The sequence below is a fragment of the Pongo pygmaeus genome, chromosome 8 (assembly GCF_028885625.2).
Source record: "Pongo pygmaeus isolate AG05252 chromosome 8, NHGRI_mPonPyg2-v2.0_pri, whole genome shotgun sequence".
Classification (NCBI taxonomy): domain Eukaryota; kingdom Metazoa; phylum Chordata; class Mammalia; order Primates; family Hominidae; genus Pongo; species Pongo pygmaeus.
The window spans coordinates 46,413,970-46,440,939 of record NC_072381.2 but is presented as its reverse complement, the minus strand read 5'-3'; the positions used below and the strand labels follow the sequence as shown (position 1 = coordinate 46,440,939).

The 26,970-nt window shown below is 43.7% G+C and overlaps 1 long non-coding RNA gene across 2 annotated transcripts in view; it reads right to left on the bottom strand.

Moving 5' to 3' along the window:
• Window positions 1-26,970, bottom strand: part of LOC129006317 (uncharacterized) — a 101,811-nt gene that overhangs the window by 30,855 nt on the left and 43,986 nt on the right. The window contains exons 5-8 of one of the 2 annotated variants that reach the window (XR_010127411.1): window positions 25,696-25,788; window positions 24,140-24,193; window positions 16,505-16,688; window positions 4,685-4,814 (exon numbers count right to left, since the gene is read on the bottom strand). This is a non-coding gene — a long non-coding RNA (uncharacterized LOC129006317). Of the gene's footprint in view, window positions 1-4,684; window positions 4,815-8,352; window positions 13,063-16,504; window positions 16,689-24,139; window positions 24,194-25,695; window positions 25,789-26,970 lie in introns of those variants that run through there. The other variant, XR_008491969.2, reaches the window with a different exon arrangement.

Sequence of the window (26,970 nt, the reverse complement as noted above, 5' to 3'; positions counted from 1 at the left end):
CAAGCAAATGCTGAGAGATTTTGTCACCACCAGGCCTGCCCTAAAAGAGCTCCTGAAGGAAGCGCTAAACATGGAAAGGCACAACCGGTACCAGCCACTGCAAAATCATACCAAAACGTAAAGACCATCGAGACTAGGAAGAGACTGCATCAACTAACGAGCAAAATAACCAGCTAACATCATAATGACAGGATCAAATTCACACATAACAATATTAACCTTAAATGTAAATGGGCTAAATGCTCCAATTAAAAGACACAGACTGGCAAATTAGATAAAGAGTCAAGACCCATCAGTGTGCTGTATTCAGGAAACCCATCTCACGTGCAGAGACACACATAGGCTCAAAATAAAAGGATGGAGAAAGATCTACCAAGCAAATGGAAAACAAAAAAAGGCAGGGGTTGCAATCCTCGTCTCTGATAAAACAGACTTTAAACCAACAAAGATCAAAAGAGACAAAGAAGGCCATTACATAATGGTAAAGGGATTAATTCAACAAGAAGAGCTAACTATCCTAAATATATATGCACCCAATACAGGAGCACCCAGATTCATAAAGCAAGTCCTGAGTGACCTACAAAGAGACTTAGACTCCCACACATTAATAATGGGAGACTTTAACACCCCACTGTCAACATTAGACAGATCAACGAGACAGAAAGTCAACAAGGATACCCAGGAATTGAAGTCAGCTCTGCACCAAGCGGACCTAATAGACATCTACAGAACGCTCCACCCCAAATCAACAGAATATACATTTTTTTCAGCACCACACCACACCTATTCCAAAATTGACCACATACTTGGAAGTAAAGTTCTCCTCAATAAATGTAAAAGAACAGAAATTATAACAAACTATCTCTCAGATCACAGTGCAATCAAGCTAGAACTCAGGATTAAGAATCTCACTCAAAACCACTCAACTACGTGGAAACTGAACAACCTGCTCCTGAATGACTACTGGGTACATAACGAAATGAAGGCAGAAATAAAGATGTTCTTTGAAACCAACGAGAACCAAGACACAACATACCACAATCTCTAGGATGCATTCAAAGCAGTGTGTAGAGGGAAATTTATAGCACTAAATGCCCACAAGAGAAAGCAGGAAAGATCCAAAATTGACACCCTAACATCACAATTAAAAGAACTAGAAAAGCAAGAGCAAACACATTCAAAAGCTAGCAGAAGGCAAGAAATAACTAAAATCAGAGCAGAACTGAAGGAAATAGAGACACAAAAAAACCTTCAAAAAATAAATGAATCCAGGAGCTGGTTTTTTGAAAGGATCAACAAAATTGATAGACCGCTAGCAAGATTAATAAAGAAAAAAAGAGAGAAGAATCAAATAGATGCAATAAAAAATGATAAAGGGGATATCACCACCGATCCCACAGAAATACAAACTACCATCAGAGAATATTACAAACACCTCTACGCAAATAAACTAGAAAATCTAGAAGAAATGGATAAATTCCTCAACACATACACCCTCCCAAGACTAAACCAGGAAGAAGTTGAATCTCTGAATAGACCAATAACAGGAGCTGAAATTGTGGCAATAATCAATAGCTTACCAACCAAAAAAAGTCCAGGACCAGATGGGTTCACAGCTGAATTCTACCACAGGTACAAGGAGGAGCTGGTACCATTCCTTCTGAAACTATTCCAATCAATAGAAAAAGAGGGAATCTTCCCTAACTCATTTTATGAGGCCAGCATCATCCTGATACCAAAGCCTGGCAGAGACACAACAAAAAAAGAGAATTTTAGACCAATATCCTTGATGAACATTGATGCGAAAATCCTCAATAAAATACTGGCAAACAGAATCCAGCAGCACATCAAAAAGCTTATCCACCATGATAAAGTGGGCTTCATCCCTGGGATGCAAGGCTGGTTCAATATACGCAAATCAATAAATGTAATCCAGCATATAAACAGAACCAAAGACAAAAATCACATGATTATCTCAATAGATGCAGAAAAGGCCTTTGACAAAATTCAACAACGCTTCATGCTAAAAACTCTCAATAAATTAGGTATTGATGGGACATATCTCAAAATAATAAGAGCTATCTATGACAAACCCACAGCCAATATCATACTGAATGGGCAAAAACTGGAAGCATTCCCTTTGAAAACTGGCACAAGACAGGGATGCCCTCTCTCACCACTCCTATCCAACATAGTGTTGGAAGTTCTGGCCAGGGCAATTAGGCAGGAGAAGGAAATAAAGGGTATTCAATTAGGAAAAGAGGAAGTCAAATTGTCCCTGTTTGCAGATGACATGATTGTATATCTAGAAAACCCCATTGTCTCAGCCCAAAATCTCCTTAAGCTGATAAGCAACTTCAGCAAAGTCTCAGGATACAAAATCAATGTACAAAAATCACAAGCATTCTTATACATCAATAAAAGACAAACAGAGAGCCAAATCATGAGTGAACTCCCATTCACAATTGCTTCAAAGAGAATAAAATACCTAGGAATCCAACTTACAAGGGATGTGAAGGACCTCTTCAAGGAGAACTACAAACCACTGCTCAAGGAAATAAAAGAGGATACAAAGAAATGGAAGAACATTCCATGCTCATGGGTAGGAAGAATCAATATCGTGAAAATGGCCATCCTTCCCAAGGTAATTTACAGATTCAATACCATCCCCATCAAGCTACCAATGACTTTCTTCACAGAATTGGAAAAAACTACTTTAAAGTTCATATGGAACCAAAAAAGAGCCTGCATCGCCAAGTCAATCCTAAGCCAAAATAACAAAGCTGGAGGCATCACACTACCTGACTTCAAACTATACTACAAGGCTACAGTAACCAAAACAGCATGGTACTGGTACCAAAACAGAGATATAGATCAATGGAACAGAACAGAGCCATCAGAAATAATGCCACATATCTACAACTATCTGATCTTTGACAAATCTGACAAAAACAAGCCATGGGGAAAGGATTCCCTATGTAATAAATGGTGCTGGGAAAACTGGCTAGCCATATGTAGAAAGCTGAAACTGGATCCCTTCCTTACACCTTATACAAAAATCAATTCAAGATGGATTAAAGACTTAAATGTTAGACCTAAAACCATAAAAACCCTAGAAGAAAACCTAGGCATTACCATTCAGGACATAGGCATGGGCAAGGACTTCATGTCTAAAACACCAAAAGCAATGGCAACAAAAGCCAAAATTGACAAATGGGATCTAATTAAACTAAAGAGCTTCTGCACAGCAAAGGAAACTACCATCAGAGTGAACAGGCAACCTACAAAATGGGAGAAAATTTTCGCAACCTACTCATCTGACAAAAGGCTAATATCCAGAATCTACAATGAGCTCAAATTTACAAGAAAAAAACAAACAACCCCATCAAAAAGTGGGCGAAGGACATGAACAGATACTTCTCAAAAGAAGACATTTATGCAGCCAAAAAACACATGAAAAAATGCTCACCATCACAGGCCATCAGAGAAATGCAAATCAAAACCACAATGAGATACCATCTCACACCAGTTAGAATGGCAATCATTAAAAAGTCAGGAAACAACAGGTGCTGGAGAGGATGTGGAGAAATAGGAACACTTTTACACTGTTGGTGGGACTGTAAACTAGTTCAACCATTGTGGAAGTCAGTGTGGTGATTCCTCAGGGATCTAGAACCAGAAATTCCATTCGACCCAGCCATCCCATTACTGGGTATATACCCAAAGGACTATAAATCATGCTGCTATAAAGACACATGCACACGTATGTTTATTGCGGCTCTATTCACAATAGCAAAGACTTGGAACCAACCCAAATGTCCAACAATGATAGACTGGATTAAGAAAATGTGGCACATATACACCATGGAATACTATGCAGCCATAAAAAATGATGAGTTCATGTCCTTTGTAGGGACATGGATGAAACTGGAAATCATCATTCTCAGTAAACTATCGCAAGAACAAAAAGCAAACACTGCACATTCTCACTCATAGGTGGGAATTGAACAATGAGAACACATGGACACAGGAAGGGGAACATCACACTTCAGGGACTGTTGTGGGGTGGGGGGAGTGGGGAGGGAGAGCATTGGGAGATATACCTAATGCTAGATGACGAGTTAGTGGGTGCAGCGCACCAGCATGGCACATGTATACATATGTAACTTACCTGCACATTGCTCACATGTACCATAAAACCTAAAGTATAATAATAATAATAATAATAATAATAATAATAATAATAAAATAATTTTTAGCTCTGATAAAAAAAGAAAAACAAGCAAAATGATACAGTCACCCCCTAAATTTTGTTAAGAGGGAGATAATGCTCCACTCATGCCTGGCTCAGGTGCCAGCAGAAAGAAGGGACCCTCCAGATTCTGCAGGAGAAAGGGGAGGACTCCACCTTGCCCTGGCTGCACCTCCACTGCTGCCACCGAGGCCCACAGTATAGCACCCACAGCTTCCTACCCACGCCAGGCCAGGTGGCCCCACAGCGCTCCTACTCCCACTTCCCAGGACCCCAGACTTGCTGCTGCTGCCACCACTAAGGCCAATGCCAATACAACCACCGCTGCTGTCACCCTTGATGCACCGGTGCTTCCTACAAGGCTCCTACCACCTGGCCACAGCCACAGCCCTGCCCCCAACCCTGGTCACAGCTGGCCGCCCTCCTACCTACCACTCCAGCATGCCACCCACTGCAATGAGGCCATCTGCCATGTCCCAGTCTCCAGACTCCAGGCTCCAGTGTGTAGCAGGTTGCTCCTCCTTCTGGCATGGAGCGGCTTGGTGGGCAAAGCAAGAAAATCCTAGAACATGATACAGGGAGTGGTAGCATTAGAACCTCACCTTGTTATGCTGGCCACTCGGTAGCAGTGGCAGGCTTCAGTGAAGGCACTCACACCCACCCTCCAAAGACCAGCCTCTCCATCTGGCCCAAGCTGGCCAGGAAGTGAGGCCTGGAGTGGGGACTGGAGACTCCACAGTGGCCAGCTCTTTACTCCACAGGAACCGCTGGGCTCACAGGGGCTGCACTCCTTGGGGAGCAGGAACAGCAGAAACATAGAACCAGCCACCTCCCCACTCCACCCAAGTGACAGTTTCCATTCCTGATGCCTCCACCCACAGGGCCCAGTCCCCCCATGATGATTGCAACTCCGTGCCCAGGGATCCTAGGTTGTCTCAACACAGAGCAAGAGGATGCAGACCCAGGAACCATGGCAAGTGTGGGGGCCCTGCCATACTCGTGATTCCCATGGAAACACTGTGCGCCCACCGAGCTCCAGCACAAGCAAGAGGAGGTCTCCCTCCAGAGTCTGGAGTCCAGCTCTTTCCTTGGAGGCCGCCACTGTGGGAGCCACCTCTGCCACCTGCCACCACCAGCAGTGCAGCCTCTGATAGCACCCCTAACCTACCACTAGCAGTGTAGCCCGACAGTGCCCCAAACACCTTCCCACTCCCCAGCAATGTACCCCACCAGTAGTGCCCCAACCCTTCCCCACCTTGAACACTACAGCACCAGTAGTGCCCTCAACCTGCTCACCACCGTGGGAAGTGATGCCCGGGATAGTGCCCCAACCCGCCCCCCACCCCCAGGCAGTGCAGTCCTGGATAGCACCCCAACCCGCTCCCTGCCGCAGGCAGTGATGCCCAGAATAGCGCCCCCACTATGCTCCCAACTACGGGCAGTGCAGCTGAAAATACGCACCTACCCCAGCTGCCTTTCTACCACTCCAGCAGCTGTGTAGTCTCTGTCACATCCACTAGCCTCAGCGAGGTCAACTGCAGTACCGCGGGCTCCAGTCTCCAGCTTGTGGCAGGGAAAACCACCTTCTCCTCCTCCCATAGCAGGGGATGGAAGAGCTGCAGCTGCTCGTCCACCATCTTATGCTCTGGCTGCCCTTCAGTCTCACTTGTTACCACCAATGTTCTGATTCAATGAGAGAAAACCTCTAGGCCTATTGGGACTGGACTTTGCTATCATGTTCTGATTGGTTATCCTAAGATTTGCTCTCATCCAATCAGAACATGTAGTCCAGAAACCTCAGTATATAAAGCATGCTAATGGGAAGTCAGACCATTTCAGGCTCTTCTGCATCTGTCTGTTCTGCTGGTGCATGCCCGGCTTGGAAGGGGAGAATGGGCTGGACATGGTGGCTCATGCCTGTAATCCCAGCACATTGAGAAGCCAACATGGGTGGATCACGAGGTCAAGAGTTCAAGACCAGGTTGGCAAAGATGGTGAAACCCTGGTCTCTACTAAAAATACAAAAATTAGCTGGGTGTGGTGTGCCTGTAATCCCAGCTACTTGGGAGGCTGAGGCAGGAGAATTCCTTAAACCTGGGAGGCGGAGGTTGCAGTGAGCTGAGATCGCACCACTGCACTATAGCCCAGGTGACAGAGCAAGACTCTGTCTCCAAAAAAAAAAGAAGAGGGAAAGAAAGAGCCAACTGCTGCACGCTGGAGGCTGTAGCCTGCAGCTCCATGGCTGGGCTCACTGCGGTGAGTGGCAGCAAAGGAGACTGCAGCATGGCAGGAGCCATTGGAGGGCTGCCAGCAGTGGGAGCTGCCTAGTGCCCTGCTACAAGAAAAGGAGAAGGGGTAGCCCCTGTCACAGAGTGGAGGCTGAAGCGTGTGGCACCACGGCTTGCCTCGCTGAGGTTGCTGTGAGGAGACTGCAGCTTGGCTGAAATGGTTTAAAGGCAGCGGGGTAGGACTGTATCCGCAGCTGCACTGCCCACAGCAGTGAGTTGGGTGTGCTATTAGAAGCTAAACTGCCAGTGGCAACAGATGGGTTGGGGTGGTATGGGGGCGCTGCAATAATTGCTCTAGATGGATTTCCAGTACTATGTTAAATAACAGTGTTGACAGTCGGCATCTTTATCATGTTCCATCATCTGTCCATCTGGGACAGAACACTGCGTGGGGACACAGAGATAGGTCACTTCAAACTACAATGCTGTTAACATATACCTCAAACTGATGTGGACAGAAACTTCTACATGCCATCAGAAAACGAAGAAAAAAAAACATGTTTGGAAAGTGGAATCATGTTTGTTTGTGAAAAACACTATCTTCTTCAGAGGATGTGCTAAAATCAAAACTAACAATTAATCTGGAATAAAAGTGGCCATTTGTTAACAGATACTGGCAAGGCCGTAGACAATAGGAAACTCCTATTCTCTGTCACTGGGAATGTAAATTAGGTCAGTCACTATGGAAAGCAGTTTGGAGATTACACAAAAAATGTAAAACAGAGTTACTAATTGACCCAGCAATCGCATTACTGGGTATATACCCAAAAGAAAACATTCTACCAAAAAGACACATGCAAACCTGCACACGCAGCACCTCCATCTAAAATGAAAGTTGACATTATTTTTTTTGAGATGGAGTCTTGCTCTGTCACCCAGGCTGGAGTGCAGCGGCATGATCTCGCCTCACTGCAAGCTCCACCTCCTGGTGGAATTTCATATCCAGCCAAAGCAAGCTTCAGAACTGAAGGACTAATAAAATCCTTTACAGACAAGCAAATGCTGAGAGATTCTGTCACCACCAGGCCTGCCCTAAAAGAGCTCCTGAAGGAAGCACTAAACATGGAAAGGAACAACTGGTACCAGCCACTGCAAAAACATGCCAAATTGTAAAGACCATTGAGGCTAGGAAGAAACTGCATCAACTAACGAGCAAAATAACCAGCTAACATCATAATGACAGGATCAGATTCACACATAACAATATTAACCTTAAATGTAAATGGGCTAAATGCTCCAATTAAAAGACACAGACTGGCAAATTAGATAAAGAGTCAAGACCCATCAGTGTGCTGTATTCAGGAAACCCATCTCACATGCAGAGACACACGTAGGCTCAAAATAAAGGGATGGAGGAAGATCTACCAAGCAAATGGAAAACAAAAAAAGGCAGGGGTTGCAATCCTAGTCTCTGATAAAACAGACTTTAAACCAACAAAGATCAAAAGAGACAAAGAAGGCCATTACATAATGGTAAAGGGGTCAATACAACAAGAAGAGCTACCTATCCTAAATATATATGCACCCAATACAGGAGCACCCAGATTCATAAAGCAAGTCCTTAGAGACCTAGAAAGAGACTTAGACTCCCACACAATAATAATGGGAGACTTTAACACCCCACTGTCAACATTAGACAGATCAACAACATAGAAAGTTAACAAAGATATCCAGGAATTGAACTCAGCTCTGCACGAAATGGACCTAATAGACATCTACAGAACTATTGGACAGTTCAATTTAACCTCAGTGCACTGCACCCACTGTCCTGCAACCACTGTCTGACAATCCCCAGTGAGATGAACCCGGTACCTCAGTTGAAATGCAGAAATCATTTGTCTTCTGCGTCACTCACACTGGGAGCTGTCGACTGGAGCTGTTCCTATTCGGCCATCTTGGCTCCACCCCGCTGGCTGCTTCCTCCTTCACTCCTACTGAAGTTGTTCAGACACTAGCAGCAAGGGAGGCTGGTCTTCAGGCTGGCTAGTCAGGAGGCTGCATAACAGGCTCTCTGAGGGGCTTACTGGGAGGCTCACCATGACATTGGTGGCATGGGAGGCTGGTCCTGAAGCTAACTGGCTAAGTGGCTACCTAACAGACTTACTGAAAGGCTTGCTGGAAGGCTAGCCAAGGGGCTGGCTACGTTGGAGGCTGGTCTAGTGAAGGACTGTCTTGGAAACTGGCATAGAGGCTTGCTGAGAGGCTGGCTCCCTGGGAGGCTGGCCGAGAGCCTGTGTGAGAGGCTGTCTGAGACACTGCTGTAAATACTTGCTAAAAGGCCTGCTGACATCCTGGCAGACTGAATCTGGCTAAGAGTCTGAATGCAAGGCTGGCTTGTTAGGAGCCTAGCCTAGAGGCTAGAAGCATGGGAGGCTAACCCAGATCCTGGTGAGGAAACCGACAGAGTGGCAGATTGTCTGGCTGTGCAAGAGGCTTGCTGCATGGCTGTTAAAAACGCTGGCTGCATGGGAGGTTGGACTTGAAGCTGGCTGGATGAGAATCACTTAGAGGTTTTCCGAAAGGCTGAATCACAAGCTGGCTGGCTGGGAGCCTGGACGAGAGCCTGAGTGAGAGACTTGTCTGAGAGCCTGCCTTCAATGCTTCCTAAAACACTTGCTGAGAGTTTGTCAAGATGAATTTGCCTAGGAGGCTGGATGCCAGGCCGGTTTTTTGGAGGCCGGCCTAGAGCCTGGCTGCATGGGAGGCTGGTCGAATGACGGGTTTTCTGGCGGGGGAGGGGCTTGCTGGAACACTGCTCAGAATGCTGGCTGCATGGGACACTGGTCTTCAGGCTGGCTGGCTAGGAGGTCAACACAGAGGCTTGCTGGGATGCTTGTAAACAAACTGGATGAGAGGCTGGCCGATTAGGAGGCTGGCAGAGAGCCTGTGTGAGAGGCTGTCTGAGAGGCTGCCTTAAATTCTTGCCAAAAGGCTTGCTGAGAGCCTGGTAGGTTGAGTCTGCCAAAGACTGGGTGTCAGGCTGGCTTGTTAGGAGACTGGCTGCAAGGTACTGTGAAAGCCTAACGGCTCTGCTCAACGAATTTCTCCCGAGAGAAAACAGTGTCCAAGGGCTTTGCCAGACTGTGATTCCTACTGGAGTGGGGCCAGGTGTGGCGCAGAAGAAGGGCAAAAACAAGCACCCGGGGCTACGTAATGGCGAGTGGGAGGCACGGGCTCTCTCTTAACAGGTGGTCGCAGCCATGGAGAGGCTCTCTGCTGCTGCTGTAAAGGGCATGACGAGCCCGGACCGCTCGAGCACCTTAATGCAGCTGGTCTACACCAAAGACTCTTAAGTCATGCACTGTGGGGAACTCAGGAAGATCCACAAAGCTGCCTACTGGGGCCATGGCTGGAATCTGCAGGGGATGACGGTGAAGACGAAGAAAACGGACCTGAGCACAAGAGATGTGAAGAGGCGCCATGACCTACCTGAGCTGGGTCTGCAGAAGGAGGTGACAGCTGTTTGAGGATTACCCCTTCAGCATGGGTTGTGGGGGTTCCGGGGACAAAGCGAGCAGGTGGAGGAGTGGGGTGGCGGCGGGGCGGCAATCCTGGGCCCCAGGGTCTGGGCCTTCTTCCCGGGCATGCCCCACCCAAGGCCAGGGATTGGGGCCTGGCCAGGCCACCTTCAAAGCAACCCCAAACATTCGCTGCTTTCTCCTCCTCCACTCTCACTGAGGCTGTTCGAAACCCTGGCTGCAAAAGAGGCTGGTCTTGAGGCTGACTAGTCAGGAGGCCTGCCTAAGGGGCTCTCTGAGTTATGGGGAGACTGGCCACATCGGTGGCATGGGAGACTGGCCACATCAGTGGCATGGGAGGCTGGTTCTGAAGCCGACTGGTTAAGCAGCTGGCTAACAGAGGGTTGCTGGAAGGCTTGCCAAGGCTCTGGCTGCATGGAAGGCTGATCTAGTGAAGGACTGTCTTGGAAAGTGGCATAGAAGCTTGCTGAGAGGCTGGCTCGCAGGGAGGCTTGGCTGACAGCCTGTGTGAGAGGCTGCCGTAAACACTTGGTAAATAGCCTGCTGAGATCCTGGCAGGCTGAATCTGGCTAAGAGTCTGAATGCAAAGTTGGCTAGTTAGGAGCCTGGCCTAGACACTGGCTGCATGGAAGGCTTAGAGGCTGTCGAGGAAAGTGGCAGAGTGGCAGATTGACAGTGGAAGAGGCTTGCTGGATGGCTGTTAACCGTGGCTGCATGGGAGGTTGGTCTGGAAGCTGCCTGGATGGGAGATTCGCTTACAGGCTTTCTTAAAGGCTGGATCAGAGGCTGCATGTCTGAGAGCCTGTCCGAGAGCCTGTGTGAGAGTCTGTCCGACAGGCTACCTTCAGTGCTTCCTAAAATGTTTCCAGAGAGTCTGGCAAGATGAATTTGGCTAGGAAGCTGGGTGTCAGGCTGGTTTTTTGGAGGCTGGCCTAGAGCCCGGCTGCATGGGAGGATGGTCGAATGACAGGTTTTCTGGCAGGGGAGAGGCTTGCTTGAAGGCTGTTCAGAATGCTCACTGCATGGCAGGTTGGCTAGGAGGCCGACAGAGCCTTGGTGGGAGGCTTGCCAAGAACCTAGACAAGAGGCTGTTTGACTAGGAGGCTGGCAGAGAGCCTGTGTGAGAGGCTGTCTGTCTGAGAGGCTGCCTTAAATTCTGGCTAAAAGACTTGCTGAGAGCCTAGTAGGCTCAGTCTGGCTAAGAGCCTGGGTGTCAGACTGGCTTGTTAGGAGGCTGGCCTAGAAACTGGCTGCAAGGTACTATGAAAGCCTAACAGCTCTGCTCAATGAATTTCTCCCGGGAGAGGCCGGAGTGTCCAAGGGCTCTGCCAGACAGTGATTTCAACTGGTGTCGGGCCAGGTTTGTCGATGAAGAAGGGTAAGGATGAGCAGTGGGGCCTGGGAAATGGCGAGAGGGAGGCGCGAGCTCTCAACAGGTGGCTGTGGCCATGGAGAGGCTCTCTGCTGCTGCTGTCAAGGGTGCGAAGAGCCTGAAGCACCCGAGCGCTTTCACTCAGCTGGTCTACACCAAAGACTCTTAAGTCATTCACTATGGAGAACTCATGAAGATTCACAAAGCTGCCTCCCGGGCTATGGCTGGAAGCTGCAGGGGATGATGGTGAAAATGACGACCATGGACCTGAACATAAGAGATGTGAAGAAGAGGTGCCATGCCCTGCCTGAGCTGGGGATTGCAGGAGGAGGTAACAGCTGTGGGAGGATCGCCCCTTCAGAGTGGGGCATGGGGCGCCCGGGGACAAAGTGAGCAGGTAGAGGAGTGAAGCAGTGGTGGGGCAGCAATCCTGGGCTCTGAGGTCTGGGCCTTCTTCCCAGGTAGGCCCCCCAGGCCTGGGATGGGGGCGCCCTGCAGGGCGGAGGGACCAGGCCAGCTTAAAAGCAACCCTAAACATTAGCTGCTTTCTCCTTCAGTCCCACTGAGGCTGTTCAAAATGCTGGCTGCAAAGGAGGCTGGTCTTGAGGCTGGCTATTCAGGAAGCTGCCTAAAAGGCTCTCTGAGAGGCTTACAAAAAGGCTGACCATGACATTGGTGGCATGGGAGGCTGGTTCTGAAGCTGGCTGGCTAAGCGGCTGGCTAACAGAACTACTGAGAGGCTTGCTGGAAGGCTGGCCAAGGCGCTGGCTGCATGGGAAGCTGTTCTAGTGAAGGACTGTCTTGGAAAGTGGCATAGAGGCTTGCTAAGAGGCTGGCTCGCTGGGAGGCTGGCCAAGAGCCTGTGTTAGAGGCTTTCTGTCTGAGAAGCTGCCATAATCGCATGCTAAAAGGCCTGCTGACATCCTGGCCGGCTGAATCTGGCTAAGAGTCCAAATGCAAGACTGGCTTGTTAGGAATCTGGCCTAGAGGCTGGCTTCATGGAAGGCTAACCCAGAGGCTGGCGAGGAAAGTGGTAGAGTGGCAGATTGGCTGTGCAAGAGGCTTGCTGGATGGCTGTTAAAAATGCTGGCTGCATGGGAGGTTGGTCTGAAAGCTGGCTAGATGAGAGATTCGCTTAAGAGGCTTTCTGAAAGGCTGCATCAGAGGCTAGCTGTCTGGGAGCCTGAGAGCTTTTGTAAGAGACTATCTGAGAGGCTGCCTTCAATCCTTCCTAAAACATTTCCAGAGAGTCTGGCAAGATGAATTTGGCTAGAAGGCTGGGTTGTAGGCCGGTTTTTTGGAGGCTGGCCTAGAGCCTGGCTGCATGGTAGGATGGTCGAATGATGGGTTTTCTGGCAGGGGGAGAGGCTTGCTGGAAGGCTATTCAAAATGCTGACTGCATGGCAGGCTGATCTCCAGGTTAACTCGCTAAGAGGCCAACACAGAGGCTTGCTGGAATGCTTGCCAAGAACCTGGAGGAGAGGCTGGCCGACTAGCAGGCTGGTGGAGAGCCTGGTAGGCTGAGTCCGCCTAAGGGACTGCGTGTCAGGCTGGCTTGTTAGGAAGCTGGCTGCAAAGTACTATGAAAGCCTAACGGCTGTGTTCAAGGAATTTCTTCCGGGAGAGACCAGAGTGTCCAAGGGCTTTGCCAGACTGCGATTTCAACTGGTGTCAGGCCGAGTGTGTCGACGAAGAAGGGTGAGGATGAGTGGTGTGGCCTGGGAAAGGGTGAGAGGGAGGCGCAAGCTCTCAACAGGTGGCTGTGGCCATGGAGAGGCTCTCTGCCGCTGCTGTCAAGGACGTGACGAGCCCAGAGCACCCAAGCACCTTCAGTCAGCTGGTCTACACCAAAGACTTTTAAGTCATTCACTATGGAGAACTCAGGAAGATCCACAAAGCTGCCTCCTGAGGCTACAGCTGGAAGCTGCAGGGGATGATAGTGAAGATGAAGACAATGGACCTGAACATAAGAGATGCGAAGAAGAGGTGCCATGCCCTGCCTGAGCTGGGGGTGCAGGAGGAGGTGACAGCTGTGGGAGAATCGCCCCTTCAGCATGGGGTGTCAGTGGCCTGGAAACAAAGGAGCAAGTGGAGGAATGGGGTGGTGGCAGGATGGCAATCTTGAGCCCCCGGGTCTTGGCCTTCTTCCCAGGTAGACCCCCTGGGCCTGGGATTGGGGAGTCCTGCAGGGCAGAGGGACCAACCCACCTTATAGGCAATCCCAAACTTTTGCTGATTTCTCCTTCACTCCCACTGAGGCTGTTTGAAATGCTGGCTGCAAGGGAAGCTGGTCTTGAGGCTGGCTAGTCAGGAGGCTGCCTAAGGCGCTCTCTGAGAGGCATACTGGGAAGCTGGCCATGACCTTGTTTGCATGGGAGGCTGGTTCTGAAGCTAGCTGGCTAAGCGACTGGCTAACAGAATTACTGAGAGGCTTGCTGGAAGGCTAGCCAAGGCGCTAGCTGCATCGGAAGCCAGTCTTGTGAGCGACTTTTTTGGAAAGTGGCGTAGAGTCTTGCTGACAGGCTGGCTGAGAGCCTGTGTGAGAGGCTTTCTGTCTGACATGCTGCTGTAAATGCTTGCTAAAAGGCCTGCTGATATCCTGACAGGCTGAATCTGGCTAAGATTCTGAATGCAGGGCTGGCTTGTTAGGAGGCTGTCTACTGGCTGGCTGCATTAAAGATTATTTGAGAGGATGGCTAGGAGGTTGTCCGAGTAGTACGTTGGCTGGCTGGGTAATGTGCTTGTTGGAAGATTGTTCATAATGCTGGCCTCATGATAGGATGTTCTTGAAACTGGTTGGCTAGGCGGCTGGCTTACAGTCTTTCTGAGAGGACTGCTGAGTTGCTGGATGAACGGTTGCTTGGCCGGAAGTCTTACCAACAGGCGGTGTGAGAGGCTGTGTGTCTGAGAGCCAGCCTTAAAGTCTTTCCAAGGGCCTTGCTGAGAGACTGACTGGGTTCCGGCTAGGAGGCTGGGTGGAAAAGTGGCTTTTTAGGAGGCAGGCCTAGATGCTGTTTAAATGGGAGGCAGACTGAGAGGCTGGGAGGTAGGCTGACTGAGTGGCTGGTTGTCTGGCTTGGCGATAGGCTTGCTGCTAGGATGGCCGAGATGCTGGCTACATTGGAGGCTGGTCTTAAGGCTGGTTGCCTGTGAGGGTGGTTTAGGGGTTTGCTGAGAGGCTTGCTGAGAGGTTTGGTGGGGAGCTGCCTGAGATTCTGGTTCCATGTGAGATTGGTCTTAAGGTTGGCTGGCTGGAAGTCTGGCTTAGAGTCTTGCTGAGAGGCTTGCAGAGAGGCTGTATGCAAGGCGGGCTGGCCAGGGAGGTTAAGGCTGCACTGAGCCCAGATCATGCCACTGCACTCCAGCCTGAGTGACACAGTGAGACCCTGTCTCAAAAAAAAAAACAAACAAAAAACAAAAAAATACAAAACAAGTAAAAGATAACACAACATCAGTAGTCACTAGAGAAATAAAAACAAACGAAAAAACATACCAAAATGAGATACCATTTCATACCTATTACAATGGCTAACATCAAGAAGACAGTAAGATGGCAGCAATGTAAAGAAACTGGAACCTTCATAATGTGCTGATAGAATAGAAAACGGTACAGCCACTCTGGAAAACAGCTGGTCAGTTTCTTAAAAGTTCAGTGTAAATTTACCCTCTTCTTAGTAATTACTCCCCTAGGTATATATATAAGAGATATTAAGGTATACATCCAGACAAAAACTTGTTAAAAGTATGTTCACTGTAGCATTCTTCATAATAGCAGAAAATGAAAACGCAGAAGTATCTATCAAGTGATGATTGGATAAATAGGCAGTATGTTCATATAATAGAATACTTAACGCTCAGCAATAAAAAGGAACTACTGATACACTCAACAAGCCCAATGAGGTTAAGTGAATTATGCTCAGTGAAAAAAGCTAATTTCAATAGGAAACACACTATATATTCCATTTCTATACCATAATTCATGAAATAAGAGATAGGGATAATGAAAGCATCCTAAATATAGATTGTGGTGTCTGTAAAATCTTTTAAAAAAATTTTAAGACTATAAATTTACTATCAGTGAATTATATACTTTAGACAGGTAAGTTTTATAGTGCATCAATTATCCCTGCATAAAGATGCTAAAAATTAATCTTTTCACCACAATGAGAAAAAAACAAAGGTAAATAGAAAACAAACTGGGTGTGTTTATGTACATATTATTTTCCCTTTCATCCTTACATTGTAAAGAGTATGCCAATTATACTGGTTATTTACTTTGAAAAGTTTTTAAAAAATTTGGTTCCAAAGGGTACCACTCTTTATCATTTTTTCTCTTCAAATGAAATGGCTAGATCTCCCTAAAGGAAGTTGAAATCCTTCTCATCCTCCAAGGGCTCACCTATTCCCTCTTCCTCATGAAATTCTTCCTGAACTATAAAGGAATCCAACCTCTAATGAACATCGCAGCACTTTCTCAGAACTACTCTTACAATAGGTATGTGAGGCTTTTGCCATGGTCATTTAATGAACTTTTCTCTCTTCCATGAGACTCCCAGCACTCCAAAGCCATAATGCTTATATAGAGTTATGTATCCCCTCCTCACCCAATGCTGTGCCCAATAATGCCTTGCTTATTGAGTAACATTAGGTCAATTAATCCTACTCATAATGCTAGGAAGTGAGGGCAGATCTATGATCTTACATAGAAAACGACAATAGCAGAGCTGAAAACAAAAAATAAGTCTCTACCTTTTCAGCTCAATGAACCTTTCTTGGATTATGTAAACATCTAAGCAGCCCATCTGAAAATGTCTTACATCGTATTCTCAAAGAAAATAAAAGAGACACCAGTAATGTATATTGAAATCTAGCAAAACGGGATTACAAAGCCAGCCAGCTATCAAGGAAGCAAAGCAATCATTAACTTAGATGTTTCTTTGGCCCTAAGAAAGGCTGCAATGAAACAAAACATAATAAAACTAAACATGAATACATAGCATTATTAACAGCATAAATTTAAATGACTTTTGCTAACCAAGAATTTAACATAAGCTGAATATTTAAATTTATATGAATAAACCATTGATGGGCATGAAGGGAGAAAGCACCTCACCTCTTAATAATAAATGAAATCCCTGCTGTGTTCTCCAAAATCTATTTTAGGGCTGCAAGATAATAATTCTCAGGGTGTTTAAAAGCAACATCTTCTGGAAGCCCCTGTATTACCACAGCTGACTGGTCTCATAGCATCTTCTCATATGGTACAGGTACCGCTGTGGATTTTTCTAAAGCTTTCCCTGGGGAAGGTGAAAGGCAGATAACGTCATTAAATGGTAAGATTAAAAAACAAAATCATCACTAACTGTGGTTTAATAAAGGCATACATAACCTTTTGTAATATGCGATTTTAAAATTAGCTAATATTACAGCACCCTATCCCCATGTAAGAAGTTCTAAACCTGACACCAATCCAAAGGGCCAAAATGAAAAGTATATTACATATTTGACATTAAAAACTACACAAAAGGAGAGAGCAATGGCTGATTTCTTGCACTATTGTCTTTCTTTAAGATCATCCTACCCTGGCATATTTCTTCCTGGGTTCCTTCAAAATGGAAGTGGAAAGTAAGGTTATTCCTCATTCATTCAGTTTGTGAAAATGTGTGTTACATGACTTTTAAATCAATGGCATACCACTATTACCTCATGTATCTTTTAGAAAATTTAAGTGTATTGCTTTTACCACAGCAAAAGCAGAAAAAGTCCTCAACTATTTTTCCGAGGGCTGCCATTTCTATAGCATCTACACTTATCTGATACACCTGGATAGTAGACTTTATTTTACACATCTTTGCAACCTTATCTTCTTCAACACCTGCAAAAAATATTAAAAGGTGCATATCCATTATCTATTATCTTATTATTTGGCTTTTAGTAAAAATAATTTTCCTGTATTCTAAAATTTGTGATTTGCTATACAAACAAGTAATACGTCAAGTGAGGTGGCTCACACCTATAATTCCACCACTTTGGGAGGCTGAGGCAGAATTGTTTGAGCCCAGGATTTAAAGGCCAGCTTAAGCAACATACGAAGAATCCATCGATACAAAAAAAGATAATTAAAATTAGTAAGGTGTGCGCATCTGTAGTCCTAGCTACTCTGGAGGCTGAGGCAAGAGGACTCCTTGTGTCCAAAAGTTTAAGGTTATAATGAGCTATAATTGCACTAGTACACTCCAGCCTGGGTCACAGAAAGAGACTCTGTTTCAAAAAAAAATAAAAATAAAAATAAAAAAGCAGGGGGAAGATTTTAAAGAGTGCTTTTAAAATAAAAACCTAAAATAAGGGCAATTTATTGGCTACAAATTTAAACACGGGAAGATTATCATCAGAAAACAAATTCTAGGCTTACAAAGTCCAGCACAATAACCACTAAACACATGTGACACTTGGAATGTGACCATTCCAAACTCAGATGTTCTATAAGTGTACAATACACACTGACTTTTGAAAACTTGATTAAAAAAAGTGTTCTAAATATCTCATTAATAATTTCCATTTTGATTACATGTTGAAATATTTTAGATATATTAAGTTAAAGTTGCCACTAAAATGATTTTCACAAGTTTCTCTGTATTTTTCTTCAATGTCATAACTAGAAAGTTTTAAATCATGTGAATGACTCACATTATATTTAGTTCTATTCAACAGCACTTCTCTAAATCCCAGAAAAGAGCTTAGAATTCTCCTGAAGAATTTCTACAACTGCCTCATGAACCTATGGATTATGTTTCAGAAAACACTATTGCAAAAAAAAAGAGGTAATTGAGAATTAGATACAAAAACCATTCTTCATGGTATCAAATTGTCAGCAATGTAAACAAAGTACAAACACTGATGGGAAGGGACTACAATTCGCAACTGAGGACAACTCCTCTAATGCTTAGTTCTAATCACTGGAGAACCATGTAAACCAGGCCATCACAGGATGGGGAGAATAAAAATAGCTACTGGCAGGATTATGGTATTTGTGGGACAGAGGGCTGCTGATACACAATCAAAACACCATTATTAGTATAAAGAAACATACACTCATAATCAAGGCCTTAACATTTCTCAAAATTACAATATTGACAAAATTTTAAAAATAGGTTACTACCATAAAAGATTGGAAGACTGTAACACAAGAGGTTGGGGGAGGGATACAGTGGCAGAGGATAGTTTTTTAAAGAAATTAAAATTCTAGTGGGAATTAAAATTGGCAAATTAACAAAACTTTTTATTCATTAGTAATCTCAATTTATTATGAATTGAATCTAATCTGACAACAGAAATTTAAGTTTAGACCTTAGCGGCATATAGGCATCTGTAGGAGACATTGTAGGTTCAATTCCAGACCACCACAATCATGCAAGTATAAAGTGAAGTCACACAGATTTGTTGGTTTCCCAATGCATTTAAAAGTTACGTTGGATCTTTCTTTTATGGAAGATCTCTCAGTGGTGTCATACTATTGAATAGCATTTTACACACAGTGGAACTTCTTTCCAAATTGGAGTCAATCCTCTGAAAGCCTGCCATTGCTTTATGAAGTTTATGGAATATTCTAAATCTTCTGTTGTCATTTCAACAATATTCACGGCATCTTCACCAGGAACAGATTTCCACTTCAGAGACCCCTTTCTTTGCTCATCATAAGAAGCAACTCCTTAACTGTTCACATTTGATGATAAAATTGAAGCAGTTTAGTTCCATCAGGACTCCACTTAAGTTCACTTGCTATTTCCACCACACCTGCAGTTTCTTCCTCCACTGAAATCTTGAATCCCTTAAAGTCACCCATGAGGGATGGAATCAACTTCTTCCACAGTCCTCTTATATTTTGGTCTATTCCCATGAATCACGAATGTTCTTAATGGCACCTAGAACAGCAAATCCTTTCCAGAAGATTTTTAATTTACTTTGCCCAGATCCATCAGAGGAATCACTATGTATGGCAGATACAGCCTTACAAAGTGTATTTCTTAAAGAATAAAACTTGAAGGCTGAGTGCAGTGGCTCACACCTGTAATCTCAAACTCTGAAGAAGGCCAAGGTGGGCAGATCACTGGAGCCCAGAAGTTTAAGACCAGCCTAGGCAATATGGAAATGAAACACCTCTACAAAAAAATACAAAAATTAGCTGGGCAGGCTGGTGCACCACCTGCGGTCCCAGCTATTCAGCAGGCTGAAGTGGGAGGATCACCTGAGCCTGAAGAGATTGAGGCTTCCAAGAGCTGTGACTGTGCCACTGCACTCCTGCCTGAGTGACAGTGAGATGACCTTCTCAAAAAAGAAAAAAATAGTAAAAATCCTAAGACTTGAAAGTTGAAATTACTCCTGGATCCATGGGCTGCAGAATGGATGCTGCATTAGCAGGCATGAAAAGGACATTCATCTCCTTGTACATCTCCATCAGAGCTCTCAGAGTGACTGAGTGCAGTGCCGATGAGCAGTAATATTTTGAAAGGATTTTTTTTTCTGGGCAGTAGGTCTCAAAAGTAGGCTTAAAATATTCATTGAACAATGCTATAAAGAGGTGTGCTATCATCCAGGCTTTATTGTTCCACTGATAGAGCACATGCAGAGCAGATTCACCATAGCTTTTAAGGACCCTAGAATTTTTGGAATGGTAAATGAGCACTGGCTTCAATTAAAGTCACCAGCTGCATTAGCCCCTAACAAGAGTCTCAGTCTATCCTCTGAAGCTTTGAAGCCAGCAATGGAATTCTCTCTAGCTAGCAAAATCTTAGATGGCATCTTCCAATATAAGGCTATTTTGTCTACATTAAAAATCTGTTTTTTTAGTGTAGCCATCTCCATGAATTATCTCAGAGATATATTCTGGAGAACTCAGAGTTTCTACATCAAGCACTTGAGGCTTCACCTTGCACTTTTATGTTATAGAGACTGTATCTTTTCTTCAAATTTCACGAACCAACCTCTGCTAGCTTCCAGCTTTTCTTCTGCAGCTTACTCACCTCTCTCGGCCATCACAGAATTAAAGAGAGTTAAGGCCTTGTTCTGGATTAAGCTTTGACTTGCAGGAATGTTGTGGCTGGTCTGATATTCTATCCAGACCACTCAAAGTTTCTCCATATCAGCAATAAAGCTGTTTTGCTTTCTTGTCATTTGTGTGTTCGCTGGAGCAGCACTTCTCATTTCTTTCAATAACTTTTCCTGTGCACTCACCGCCAAACACTGCTAGGCAAACTGTTTGGCCTAGCTTTCAGCCTTTCTCAGCTGCCAACATGTCTTCCTCACTAAGCTTCATCATTTTTAGCTCTTGATTTAAAGTAAGCAGCCTGCAACCCTTCTTTTACTTGAATACTTAGAGGCCACTGGAGGGCTATTAACTGGCCTCATTTCAATATTGTATCTCACGGACTAGGGAGGCCTTAGGAGAGGAAGAGATGGGAACACACAACATTCACCAATTAGGTTTGCCATCTCATATGGATGCATTCATGGAGTCCCAAAACATCAAAGCTCACTGATCTCAGGTCACCACAGCACATATAACAATCATGAAAAAGTGTGAAATATTCTAAGAGTTACCAAATGTGACACAGAGAACCAAAGCGAGCACACACACTTGGAAAAAATGGCACAATAGACTTGCTTGACATGACGTTGCCACAAATCTTCAATCTGTAAAACCTGCAGTATCTGCAGGGCTCAAAAAATGACGTATGCCTGTATGTATTCTGTGCCTATAGGCACCCTACCTTTTTGTTTCCTTTCTATGTTTTTAAGAAAATGCCGTATCACTCAGTTAACATGAAACTTTATCGATAGTATTCGGTTACACAAAGATAGGAAAACTGTCATACTGTGAAAGGCCATAAGTACTAATACCCTATAGTAAATTTTAAGACCATGTTCCAATGTCAAATAAGCTCAACAATTCTCTCAATGAGGATTACAAAACCCACTGAAGATTCTGATAAGGTAATTCCACTGAGCGAGTTGAGGAGAACTGTTTAATTTTGCATCATCCTTAAACAAACTCACTGGCAAAGTGAATTTCTTGTTTTCAATACGCCAAATATTTACTTAGAAAAGAACTCCTTATCTAAGTAAAAACTTTTAATCTATTCAAAATTTCTCTACCTTCATTCCTTCTCTCTAATGTGTCTCATTAATCCAGAGTAAAACCAAGAAAAGAACCCTGTACAGACACTTTCCATTTTTCTTAACTCTTCAGTATTTTCCCTGAAATATTACCACTACTGTGATTCCTTTTGAGCATTTTGAAATGACACCATGAACATTTCAGAAAATCTTTTATAGTTTAGTCTGGGCATGGTGGCTCACAGCCATAATCCTAGCACTTTGGGAGGGCAAGGTAGATGGATCATTTGAGGTCAGGAGGTCCGAGACTAGCCTGACCAACATGGTAAAACCCCATCCCTACTAATAATACAAAAAAATTAGCTGGGTGTGGTGATACACACCTGTAATACCAGCTAGTCAGGAGGCTGAGGCAGGAGAATCGCTTGAACTCAGGAAGCAGAGGTTGCAGTGAGCCGAGACCATGCCACTGCACTCCAGCCTAGGCAACAGAGTGAGACTCTGTCTCAAAAAAAAAAAAAAAAAAAAAAAAGAAAGAAAGAAAAGAAAGAAAAAAGAAAATCCTTTATTGTTTAAACTGCATTCTGCTTTAGAAGAAAATGACTTATCTATAAATATTTAGGTTTAAAATTAATAAAATAAAAAATGATAAAAATACAATGCTGGCCTAGCACAGTGGCTCATGCCTTTAATCCTAGCACTTTGGGAGGCCAAGGGGGGCAAATCAGGAGGTCAAGAGATTGAGAACATCCTGGCCAACATGGAGAAACCCCAACTCTAGTAAATTACAAAAAATTAGCTGGGTGTGGTGGCGTGTGCCTGTAGTCCCAGCTACTCAGGAGGCTGAGGTAGGGGAATCTCTCAAACTCAGGAGGTGGAGGTTGCAGTGAGCCAAGATCATGCCACTGTACTCCAGTCTGGCAATAGAGCAAGATTCTGTCAAAAAAAAAAATGCTTACAATATTTTATGAAACCTATTTAAAGATCCTTTCTGGTACTGAAAAAATTACGTCCTCCATCCTTCAGTTCTGAAGGCAAACACATCTGTTTCGTAAACTGTGATGCAGGCCACTTCGGCCTTAAACTTGGTCAGTGCTTTAAACAATACAAACAGCAAACATATTAAAGGCAGACATTTAAAAGCAACACTTCTGCTAGGTGAATTAAAAAATCTAAAACAAATCTAACAGCATTTTTTAAAGGTACTATTCTTCCTAAATAGATTTTTGTCTGATTTTAAACAAAAGACAACACAGAATTTAGAAGAAAAAAAATGCAGAAATCCCTTTTAATCTATTATAGGTCAGATTCTCCAAGAAATAGACACACATTTTACACAGGCTTGCTGGGGAGCATTGTCAGTAACAGCACCTCGGAGGCAGGAGACAGGCAGGAATGAACAGGGGAAGCACTGCACACGGATGCAGGTGCACCAAGAGCTCAGAAGCCAATGTGGCCATCCCCAGGGAAAGGGTGAGCAAGGTGACTTAAACACTTACAGCGTCCGGGGAAATTAGTGCCATCAGTATTCAAAGAAGGGTTTGGAACTCACATTACAGCATTCACTACGTAATTCCTTCCTCCAGAAGTATTCCCATATCTACACATAGCCAGAATCACATTTAGGTGAGTACTTACTGACTTTTACTAAGTGTATTTCTAGGATTAAATATTCTTTAAAAATGTTACAGAGTATATAGTATTCCATTTTATGTATATACCATAATTCATTTAGTTCTAACATTATTTCAAAGGTCAGTGATTCCAATTTTCCCTCTTGAAAAGAACACTACTGTAATAAACTGGGAAGAAAATATGTACATCTTGAATGACTTTCTCAAAAGAGTCAGAGACATGAGTCCAAAAAAAAAAAAAAAAAAAAACCATTAAGAGTAAATACTCCATCTACTCAAAATTTACTAAAATTTGCTTTCTAATAAGGTTCATAATATCCTAGCAAATGCTACCATGCAACTTTTCCAGAAACCTTGAAAAAGGGTATCTTGCTATCATAAACATACTCCACTGATTGGTGTTAAAATTAAAGAGTATTGTAGCATAATTTTCTGTAAATTATAATATCCTTTGCCTATTTTTCAAATATGTCAGTGTATTTTCCTACTGACCCATAAAAGTACATCACTTATTTTAGGCATAGAAAAGCCATTTATGGAATTAAATAATTATGTAATAATTATATACATTTTCTTTTAGTTTTAAAATTTGCCTTAGTGTAACTATTTTTGCTTATCTAGAATTTAACTCATCACATGAGGACTATATGTTGAAGCTTTTTTTCTTTACCAAATACCCTATTTTCTCAGTATCATTTGTTGAAAAATATAAGCTTCCCACTATTTATTTGCTTTTGATGTGTACAATAATCACCCTCGAATTTCTTAAATGGAAATTCTTTTTGCATAATATTGCTTTAAAATGTTATCTTCAATAACTAATTTAGCAGCTAGCGAGATGATCAGAAATCTTTTGAACTATAATAAAGCTATGCTAGAGAACTTCTGGCCTAGAAGGGAGCCCCCGTGTGAAGAATGATAGGGCATGGTAATTTCCTTCCATTGCACTTACATGAAATGTGCTGTGGCTGCTCTCCTGTAAGGAACTATTATTTACTTACCTTGTGGTAAGTGAGGGTGCATTCTCACTTCATTATCCACACTCTTAAACAATCCTGTCAACAAAGGCAGTTTATGAAACAGCAAATCAAGATTCATGTACTATCCACAGATTAAAGATAAAAGAAGTCTACCGGCCAAGGAAGAGATAAAGTCAGCCTAGGTCTGTTCAGCATTGTGTGACAAACCAGTCAAGAACTCAACAGTTTCTACACCTTTAATTATACCGTGTAATATACAAATAGGAATAGGAGGAAAAATGGTCTTACTAATGCTGGGGAGGAAGAGATAAAGGCTGAGAATAGTGAAATGCCTATGCTAAAGATAAAGGGACTATAAAGAAATTCTAAGGAAGTGAATGACCCTATGGTACTCTATGCAGAAATCAGTATTAAAGAAAATTATTTTATTATCAACAGAACAGCATTTCATCCTAAATTTTTATTTAACTTTAACAGTCACAAATTTCAGCTGGTTTCATGATCACAAGGCAGAAACAAGTCACATTAATAAAATAACAGCATATAACCACTAACCATTCTAAAATATCTTTAAGGAGATAATTTTATAAAGTTTTTAAAACAATTTTTAATGTCCTAATAAGGAAACAAAATCGGTGGCCAAGCACAGTGGCTCAAGCCTATAATCCCAGCATTTTGAGAAGGCTGAGGCAGGAAGATCGCATGAACTCAAGAGGTCAAGGCTGCACTGAGATATGACCATGCCACTGCCCTCCATTATAAAAGAAAGAGTCAGACCGTGTCTCAAAAAATAAAAAAAAAGCATCCACAAACTATGTCACACAGAGCTCTGTGAGGTTAAGCACTACCTAATACTTTTCAACCACTTAAGAGGAAGAAAATGCATAGCTCCTCCTGCTTAAAATATTTACATTTAATGTGTCAGAAAATAACTAAGGCCATGCATGGTGGCTCATATCTGTAATCCCAACACTTTGGGAAGCCAAGTCAGAAAGATTGCTTGAGCCCAGGAGTTTGAAACAAGCCTGGGCAACATAAGGAAATCCCGTCTATACAAAAAGCTTAAAAATTAGCTAGGCCAGGAACAGTGGCTCATGCCTGTAAACTCAAGATTTTGAAAGGCTGAGGCAGAATCGCTGGAACTCAAGAGTTAGAGACCAGCCTGGCAACATAGTAAGAGCTCATCTCTAGTTAAAACTCAAAGTAGCCAGATGTGGTAGCACATGCTTGCAGTCCCAGCTACTCAGAGGCTGAGGTGGGAAGAACACTTGAACCCAGGATGTCCAGGCTGCAGTGAGTCATGATTACACCACTGCATTCCGATCTGGAGAACAGAGTAAGACCCCATCTCAAAAAAAAGTAAAAGAAAAGTAGAAAATACCTTAGCCTGATACTTTTTAAAATAAATACTATTTCCAGTTACCTACCTATAAAAATATGATAATTAATTGCATAACTACCATGATAGTAATATAAAAATAAAAACTATATAATCAGTACTCAATATTTCGTTGTAATTATGCATATGATGGGCTTTTTTTATAAAGGAAAGACTGACCAGGTGTGGTGGCTCTCACCTGTAATCCCAGCACTTTGGGAGGCCAAGGTAGACAGATCACTTGAGCTTAGGAGTTCAAGACCAGCCTGGCCAACACTGTGAAACCCCATCTCTACCAAAAAAAAAAAAAAAAAAAAAAAAAAAAAAATTAGCCAGGTGTGGTGGCACATGTCTGCAGTCCCAGCTACTAGGGAGGATGAGTCAGAAGAATCACTTGAGCCTGGGAGGCGGAGGTTGCAGTGAGCTGAGATCGCACCACTGCACTCTAGACTGGGTGACAGAGTGAGACTCCCTCTTTAAAAAAAAAAAATGTAAACAGCTAACACTAAACAATTTAGAAACAGGTGGTTAATGCAAAAGTGAATGAGTAAGCAGAAGAAAACATAGATATAAAAGAGTAAAGATGCCCTTATGGCCTCAAATTCTAGGACTATTCTACATATAGATACAATGAAACTCCAGCACCATTCCCTAGTATACAAACTCATTCCGAGTAACCAAAAATATTAGACATAATTTCGAAGTTAACACTTGCAAAACAGATGATTGCCTAAAATAATCATAGAAAAATATTTGAGACTAAATGTAAAAACTAAACAATCCGGGCTGGCTGCGGTGGCTCACACCTGTAATCTCAGCACTTTGAGAGGCTGAGGTGGGTGGATCACTAGGTCAGGAGATCGAGATCCTCCTGGCCAACATGGTGAAACCCGTCTCTACAAAAAATACAAAAATTAGCTGGACATGGTGGTATGTGCCTGTAATCCCAGCTACTCAGGAGGCTGAGGCAGGAGAATTGCTTGAACCAGGGAGTCAGGGGTTGACGTGAGCCGAGATTGTGCCACTGCACTCCAGCCTGCTGACAGAGCGAGACTCCATCTCAAAAAAATAAATAAATAAATAAAATAAAAAATAAACATTCTGAAGTATGGTAATAAAATGTGATTTGAAAGGCTTAAATCCGCAACTACTATTCAAGAAAAAAACTACTCCTTAAAACTAAAAAAACATAAAATTGTATCTTCTACAAAACCAAATCAACCTTAACTACAGCCCAGTCCTACCCAACTATGGAATGTCAGAATAGAAGGTCTTGCCATGGACTCAAGAGCTGACGTGAGGAATGTCACCACCATCTCGCTCTCTGAAGACTCCTCACCTTCAACAGGCAGGATGGACATTGCTACTTGGGCCATGATTTTTGTGCAAGGGAAGTAATCAAAAAGTGAGTGGTAGAAATCTGGTGTCCTACACCCACATTCAGGGCTTTGAGGGTCTCCCATGGGCTGCCTAA